The sequence below is a fragment of the Parus major genome, chromosome 2, assembly GCF_001522545.3.
Source record: "Parus major isolate Abel chromosome 2, Parus_major1.1, whole genome shotgun sequence".
Lineage (NCBI taxonomy): Eukaryota > Metazoa > Chordata > Aves > Passeriformes > Paridae > Parus > Parus major.
The window spans coordinates 128,095,294-128,104,185 of record NC_031769.1 but is presented as its reverse complement, the minus strand read 5'-3'; the positions used below and the strand labels follow the sequence as shown (position 1 = coordinate 128,104,185).

At 37.6% G+C, this 8,892-nt stretch overlaps 1 long non-coding RNA gene across 4 annotated transcripts in view; it reads left to right on the top strand.

Moving 5' to 3' along the window:
- Window positions 1-14: 14 nt before the first annotated feature.
- Window positions 15-8,892, top strand: part of LOC107200132 — a 13,380-nt gene continuing 4,502 nt past the window's right edge. For 3 of the 4 annotated variants that reach the window (XR_004496182.1, XR_004496184.1, XR_002001362.2), the window contains exons 1-5: window positions 3,297-4,744; window positions 5,077-5,235; window positions 5,479-5,626; window positions 5,990-6,116; window positions 8,504-8,620. This is a non-coding gene — a long non-coding RNA (uncharacterized LOC107200132). Of the gene's footprint in view, window positions 236-3,296; window positions 4,745-5,076; window positions 5,236-5,478; window positions 5,627-5,989; window positions 6,117-8,503; window positions 8,621-8,892 lie in introns of those variants that run through there. The other variant, XR_004496183.1, reaches the window with a different exon arrangement.

Below are 8,892 nucleotides of genomic sequence, written 5' to 3'. Positions count from 1 at the left end.
CAGCCCCGAGCCGCCCAGAGAGCCGCCCTGAGCGGGGACGGAGGGAGGGCAGGGGGCGGCTCGGCCGATCCCGGCCCACGAGTGGCACCTCGTGGAAGAGGGATACTCCAGGCACGAGACCTGCCTCGTGAGGTTTTTTAAAGACACAGAATATTTCTATTCTTTGTGTACGATCGCGGGTTTGTGCTCGCGCCCGTCGCTCTAAGTGTGCTCGCCCAGAGGTAATTCATAATGGGTACGTTTTTAACCATTTCTCTCTACACAGCACATGGAAGAGAATTAGTAACATGCTTCAGCCAGAAGAGTTGCTGTTCAGCCTGGAGAAACTGTGGCAGGTTAGCTAGAAAGGCTCCCACCAGAAGCACTGTCAGATCAAGGAGCCCCTTCCACCTCCTGTGTCATAATTTTTTGTGTGTACATATCGAGTCATCCAGAGCAGTATTTTCCAAATCTAGCCGGCCGCTCACCTGATCCTTTACGTTTTCCAGCCGTTGATGGATGCTGACAGAGGGGAAGGCTGGCTGGGGAGGTTGTGAAGAGCTGTGGAGCAAGGAAGGGTGAGAGGGTACAGCACCATTAACTTCTGTGGCGTTGCTCTGATGCCACAGTCTATGCTGGAAAACGGCCCGATGGGCTGCTTTGGTTTTTTGGTTTTTTTTTCTTTTTCTAAGAAAATTTCATTTACATGTAATATGACAGTTTCATTTTTCAAATTTCACATTATTGAGCAATAATGTGGTTGGCTTTTCTGGGTATTAAAAATAGGTAGTGGAGCTTTCCAGTAGTAATCATGAACCTGCTGAACTTTCTGATTTTCAACTGAATTTTCTATCCCAGCTCAGACACAGACACAGATAGGCAAAAGCCACATCACTGAGCTGTGTTTCTCCTGCTGTGAGAGACACAGGAAAGGGAACGGGACGTGGAGGACTGAGCACCCTACAGCATGACAGTCTGATCTTCCACCTCTCCCTCAAATCTATCCAGTGTGTCAGCCTGAGTTGTCATGTAATTATTCCTAATGTCCTGATTTATATAAGGTGTGGGCCAAGCTGTTTAACACGAGTTTTTTGAAAGCAGGTGCTTGCTTGTGGCTGTTTAAGCCACAAATCTGAGTGTGTTGAGCAGTGTATATTTGGCAGGTGCTTCATATGTAAAGAATTCGGGCACAGGCAATATTTAAATTGGCCACAAGCGCCTTCATTTTGTGATTGCCAGTTGCAGAGAGATCTTCACACCAGAGGATCTTTTATGTATGGCTAGGCTGGTTCTTGTGAACGAAAAAGATCCATTTGTGTTGTAAACTTCTGTAGATTTAACTTGTCCTCTAAATCAATTTTCTTGGCATCAGAAGCAGCTTCATGGTTAATTAAATTTTCTTTCATGCAAGAAATAATTTTATAATTAGTCAAGATGCAGGAGAAAGTGGATGGATACAGGCAAAGTGAAGCAGTTCTAGTGTTTTTGCCTGTGTGTCTGTGTTTTAATTCTCATAATGAAGCACATGAATTCTCATAATGAAGTGACATTGTTTTCTGAAAGGTTTGCAAGGTGTGATTAACAGCAGTGAGATACTTTTTCTACGATGTAATGGAAAATCAGCCTAAGACTTTAAGTCTGGTTAAGAGAACAATAAGTAATTTGTTGTCTGAGGAAAGCTAGGAACTAAAAATGACTTAATGTTATCATGTAGAGCAACATTAGCGCTATGAAAGCCTGCCGTATTTTTTTTATGTTACCTTCCTGTATCATCAAAATTGTTTTTTTCATACTGAATGGGATATTTTTTTACTCTATTCAGCAAGAGGGGAAAATAAAACTGAAAACAGTCTGTTTGCAAATCCTCAAACACTTGTTCCTAAGTCTCTCTTAAAAAAAGTAAACATTTGACCTAATTTTTAAGTAGTGTTGAAAAACTTGGCTAAATGCCACTGATTCTTGCTTTGTATTCACTATATCGAAATGTCATACTGGTCATGTGTGCCCGTTTCAATGGGTTTTTTTGTATTTATCTACTTTGCTCTTACATGTCAACTTTGTATCTTAGTACTGAAGAAGCAGTCTTGCAAAAACTGGCTGTTAGAGAAGATGCATAGAAGGCAAAGGATGGGAGATCATGGCATGTTCTACTGGAAGAAGCTGACACTAATATATTTTACTATTTCACATGGAGTGATTATTTATTTGTAATTTTAATTTAGCTGAAAAGAACTTCTTCCAAAGCATATTGTAGTCTAAAGTGATGTTTATTTTTGCTCTCTAATTACAATCTTACTGCCAATTATGTCAGAGCTGTGCTTTAAGGGTGGAGGAAGTATCTTCCCCAGAAAATATGAAATAGCAGTGATATGCTGCAATACATGTCTTACACTGTGCTTCCTGAATTGCCTTATGATTTTTGAATGGACAGTGTTTATATACAGCTGTTTCAGGGCTTGCATTTTCACTTTAAATCTTCACAGGGATCACATGAAGATTGAAACAAATCTTTTTGGTGTCAAGCCAATGCAAACAGTTGTTTCAGTAAGGATTTTTACTTCATCATGTCAGTGAGACATTTGCACTATTTATGAAAACTTCCAGTAATGGGCTGTCTACAACTCCCTTGGCTTACAGGTTTCTCTCAAGCAATTTTAAAAATTGCTGTGAATCTTTCCTTTGTGCTGACATCAAATTTCTGATGGAACCTTATTAAGGTTGCAGCTTTCTTTAACATAAAAAATGCTCCAAAGTTTTCAGCAGTTGAATGGGGTTCTTGAATGGGGTTTTTTATTGAATAGTAAAAAGTAATTTTCATAAAATTTCAAATTAATATTTAAAAAATTGATAGAAAGCAGCATATATGTAGGTTCAGAGATTTACTGTGAGGTGAGATTATCCTTTAAATATGTCTTGCCTTTAAAAGCTAGAGTTGGAGATTTTTTCCTTTAGAGTTCCACATACAATGAATTACCTACTGGTATTCAGCTGTAGTTTGCTTCATGGAAGTCCACTTGTTTCTCCTGCAAACTCTGGGTTTTTTTCAGATGCTCAAGCATTAGTTTTACAATTGATAGAACTTGCAACTAGAACCTTGCAGTATTTGTTGTGCTTGGGCTAAAATAAGCATCTGTCCACTTCTTACACAGCTGACTTCTGTGTTACAAAATGAAATTATTAGAGATTTAATTGTTAACATTATATATTCTTGACCAGCAAAATTCAGTCCTGGTATAATAAAATGGGACTTTAAATGCTTTGCTTTCAGCAACTTTAAAAAGTCTTACAAACAATGAAAAGAAAATCTTTCTCTTTTGCTTCTTTATTGAATGAAATTCATTTTGAAGCAGCAGCATCTTGGCTTTTCTAACTGATGGAAATGCAGAAATACATAATACCTTCCCAGCTTTAGATTACTCCTTCTTTATCATCCAAAAAGGGAAACCAAACCCAGTCATTTAAAGCTTTTAAAGGGGAAACTAAATGCTTTACTCTCAAATCTTCTCTTTTGTGAAAACAAGAATGAATATGCAAAATGGGGGATTTCTAAGTTATCCTGGTCTCAGATTCTGCACTGGAAATTAGTTTGGCTCCACTGTGTTGTAACAATCCCTGCTGATTTGTCAGAGCTTTTGGATGTGTCCTTCTGGGATGTTACTATCTTTTCTCAATGTTTTGTACATACACATTATCCTCTTTATTAATTTCATTTGCTGCCTTGTTGAATTGTGTAAGAAACCTTTTGACTTTCTCACACTTCAGCTGTTACTGCTGTCTTATCCATGAAGTGTTTTGCTGAGGAGAGCAGAGCTGTGTGTTTTAGAAATGGGGGTTATGATAGGTCCTTTTCCATTATGATTCTTTTCTTATGGATTTTTTTTTTTTAATTGCAGAGATTTCCTATTCTATGGTACAGCAGGGACTGGAAAGACACTGGTAGCTTGTGCACTTGCTAATGAATGTAGCCAGGGTGATGGGGGAGTAAGCTTTTTTTATGAGAAATGGTGTCAAATGCCTGAGTGAATAGGTAGGTGTAGTGCTTTTAAAGCACTAGAAAACTTATTTATTTCTTGCTGTGAGATATGGATTAGGGGAAGAGCAAAACAGGCTTAAAACTTAAAAGGAATGAAGAAAGTTAACAAAACTACAAGAATAAGAAACCAGAATAAAACCTCCAGAAACCCTTCTTTCCCACCACCCAACCTGAATATGAATGACAGTTTTGTTTATTACTTGAGCAGGTAAGATTGAAATGTGCCACATGTTCTGTCCGAGTTGTAACTTATTTTCTGTGGTCAAGAAGAAATTCTTTTTCATGTTTTGTCAGGTTCTTCCATTGAAATGGGACTGTCAGTGTTTCCTTTTCCAGTGGGGTTTTGGGTGGCTGGAAATCTTGGGATGTATGGAGAAATATTAATAATATTTATTATTAATTAAATATTTTTAATGTAAATATAATTTAAATTATTAATTGTATCATTGTTTACTAATTTATTATTTATATTACTAATGTTAATAATGCAAACAAGAAAATTTTTCAAAGCACCACCATCCCCCTCAAAGAACCCCCAAACAAACCAGATCCAGTACTCTTGTAACCATAATGTTATTCATGTATTTTCTCTTTTAAATAGTGCTGTTTTCCTGATGTCAGTATTCCTGAGTTTTCTTTGTAGGCCTACCAGATGCGACCTTCAATTATTTTCCTGGATGAGATCAATGCCCTTGCTCCTGTAGGCACCCATAAACAAGACTAGGTTCATAGGTGGGACATGTCTTGTATCTTGTGCTTGGTCTTTGTGAAAAGAAGACCTATTTAACTTGATGTGACACCTTCATTTAACCTGAAAAGTAGTAATTTAGTCCTGGTGAATTTCAGATGATTTTTAAATGAGAATTGAAAACAATTCACTAAGCTTGAAATCAGCCCAAGGTCTGTGTTATCTTATTTATTATTTAATGTCTTAAAATGAGTCTTTTGCAAATCAGCATCTCGTCATTAAAAGCATGTTGTTTTGGGGGTATCAGTGGAGACAGTTATGTGGAACTGAAGAAAATTTGCTAAATCAGTGAATGAAAATGGTATTTTTCTGTTAGCTCTGTTGTAGGAACACTTCTGGCACTAATGGAAGGCTTCGCTGGAGGAAAGGTTGTGGGAATCAGAGCCATCAGCAGACTGAAATCTGTAGATCCTGCTTTATGGATCCTCCTGGACACTTTGTACAAGAATTCCACTTCAACTTGCCAAACAAAGAGGTCAGAACTTCAACTCAGCCTTAGTGCTTATGAGGCAAAGTGCATTTTTATAACAAACCCCTGTAAGAAGGCAGCACCACAGAGCAGTGCAAGTCTCCATCAGCAGTGTCCAGCTTAGACACCAGAGACCTGTCTGGAGACTGCATTTACTGTGGAGGCCAGACCTGTTCCTGGGTGTGCATGAGTAAGATGATCTCAGCAGGTAGTTAATTCTCTGATCATTTTTGGTTTCACTTTGACCAGTGATGGAAATGGGATGCTGCCACACACCAAAATGTTTAAAAAAGAATGAGTACATGAATTAAATATAAAGCACAGCTGTAGCATCTTGAAGGTGAAAGAAATGGTATGCACAGAAGAATTCCTTTTGGAAACCAAAGCTTTGATCAAGGTGGGTGCTGCAGCAAATTAAGTGTGTTAAGAATTTGACCTTCTTAACTTGTACTTATTAACAGAGACTTGGACTAAGATGTAAAGTAAGCAAGGCTTGTGGACCTTCTAGCTCACTGGCAACAGCTAAGCCAAAAAATGGCTATGTAGGAACCAAAAAGCTTTGGGATGGAGGTGGTTTATGGGGGACATAGTGTGCGAAACTGGAGCCCTGGTTTTGTAGTTTTTCTCTCGCTATCACTGACACTTCTTAGCACTTTTTGGAAAAATAGGATGAAAGGCTTATTAGATTGAAGGCTAGTAAAAGTGCACTAAACAGCACATTTAGCACAAACATTTTACTCCAGTTTTTATATGCTTCCAGGAACAGAAGATGAGGTGCCATGAAACAGATCTAATACACAATTCCCTACTGTGGAAGAATTCTAAAAATCTGCCATAATTAATCAGGAAATAATTCAAAGAAAGTCTTGCAAAGATCAGAGATAAGGGTAAGTGACATTTGACATTTTCTGGATGAGTGACAGTAGTACAAGTTATACTTACTTTTACTGGTAGTACCTGTAGAATTTAGAATGGAGTGCTAGGACTGTTTTCCTTGAATGAATTGGCAGATAAGCAAATTTTATGAACCAAGACTGTCACCATGAAATTTTGCTAAATTGCAGAGAATTTGATGAAAAATCTAAGTTTTCAGATAAGGATTTTACTACAAATTTTTCCCTATGGTCATTAGATCTCAGTTATGAAAACTCACTTTTGATGGAAGGTATACATGCCTTTTATTTCACTGCAACCTGTAGCAAATGTTTAATGTAACAAGTTGAGAACTGTTAACATTCCCACTTGAAGACACGAGTGTATTAATAACTGACCTTTTAAATGCTTAGAAGTATAGCAGATAAGTATTTGCATTGGGTCAGTCTGCTTCCACTCCCTTCTAGCCCATGATCTACCAGACCTATTGAGGATTTCAACTGGTGTATACTGGCCTCTACTGGTATCTGACACCCACTGTTAATGTTTATTGTCCAAATCTGTGTCCTCACTGACTGCACTGTGTGTTACTGAGAATGTCTCTGATTGATCAGAGTATTGAGAGTAGAAATGTTATAGATGCTCAAGAGAAAGACTTTAACTTCAGCATTTGTGTGTCATATATTCCCAATCTGCAGATTTACTCACTGAAAAGGTTCCTTTTTCTTTTCAGCAGAGAGAGGTGTTCCTTGGATTGGAGGAACACTGTTCCAATACCTGTCAATAATTAGAATCATTGTTGATGAATTCATTTTTAGCCAAACTAAGGAAGTTTGTGGGTGAAAATCCACTATAAACCCCATCTATAATTAGGGGTGAATATGGTCTGGAATTGAGAGCATGAAGCTATAAATGTTCAGTACTGCCAGAAACTTCTGGTATACAGCAATACTGTCTGGTCTGGGGATTTCACTGGTGTAGGTGAAGGTGGTCTAGGTCGTTTTTCTGTGTTGTTCACTCAGTAGGCCGGGTACTCTGAGGGTTGCTGGTCTTACTGTTTAAGACTGTGCATTAAGTACCTCTGATTTTTCCTCATCACGTGTTATAGATGGGCTTTCGGAGGCTGGTCACAAAACTAATTTTGAAATGAGGGGATTTTTGTTTTTTCATGAAACACTAAGTTTTTATGAAAGGCTTTGCCACAGTAACTCTTTCAAAGGCTATTGAGCTCAAGTTGTCCATAAGAAAACAGTGTGGGATAGGAGCTTTAACTGTGAAAGCTGTAATTTGTAATTTTTTTGCATTTTTTTTCTCCTGCGAGCTACTTCTTGGTGTAGAAGTGGTTCATTACCTGCTGTTAGCTGAGTCAGGAGTACTAACTACAGAGTAAACTTGCCCCAACAAGTCAGAGTTTCCTTCTTAGCTCTATATAAGTGGTTCAGATTCCTGTGTTCTTCCTTCTTTTCTCAGGAAAGTTCAGTTTGCATCAGTATATTCCTGAGCATTAAAATGTCAAAGACAACTGAAAACAGGTCAAAAAGTGAGAGAGTGATCCTTGTGGCTAAGTCTCCTTCTGGAAATAAGAATATTGCATCTCCTAAACAGTTACACCTAAGCAAGGATAGTGAAATATTGGCTTGCCAAAGAGCTCAAACTTCTGAAGATGCAGGTTCAAATAGCAAGTGAAAGTCAAACTGGACCTTTAGCTCCTTTTTTCTTCTCAAGAACAGTTACACTATCATTATTATTATTATTATTATTATTATTATTATTATTATTATTATTATTAGGTTTTAGCTTTCTTGAATCCATTGTTACTTCTGCTGTGTCTCTCCCAAATCAGCATGGTTTCTTGCATAATGCTGCTGCCCCTCTAGTTACGCTGGCCAAACTCATGTTTTTCAGCAGTTGCTAGTTTCTTGATTTGGTTTGATTTCTTCTAGTTTGGTTTTCAAACAGTACCTAATTGAAAAATGAAAATCTTGGCTTTAATTTCTTCTATTAGTAGCTTTCCAGTAATAAACAGTGTAAGGTAAAAAGTCCATTCTTCGAGTGTGGACCCAGAGTCACACGTGAAATAGAATAATTATGTCCTAAGGTTTGCAATGCAAGATACTTTTCGTAACCTAAATTACTTGGGAGTTCTACTGTACAGTGCTGTAAAGGAAACACAACATTTTTCCCTAGTGCTTTTTTTTTATATCCAAGTTGCTCATTTTTATGGAGCTGTGACTTTTGCCAGAAAGTAAAAGTCAAGCATTTCCTAGTGAAAAAATGGTAACATTTCTCTCTGTTATTGCAGAGATATACCTATTCCAGGTATGGGATACTTCACAGATACTGTATTCCAAATAAATAGAAATTCTGACTTAAAGACATTTGTGTCACTGCATATTTGCAGCTACACCCTATGGCTCATGAAAGATATTCTCAGGTGGACCGAGAATCACAAGTATGTGATGAGAAAGCAAAGAAAATTTACACATGGGGAGTATTTTTGGATTACCCTGAGTTCAGAGTAAGTCTGATTTCAATTTTGTAATACTAAAGTGGGACATTTTCTTGATACTTGTACAGTTACAAATTCAGTTGGTTGTTAACCAATGCCAATTCAAACAATTATGGGAGGGATATTTAGCTTGCGAAATAATTCAACCTGTAATGGACTATGAATTGTTTCCACAGCTGGTATAGACTGTTCCTCTTGCTTTTAGTGAACTAAATTTTAGGAGACTGGTTTCTCTTCCTAATTTTTAATGTAAAAGGGCTTTCTACATGTCAAAATAGCCC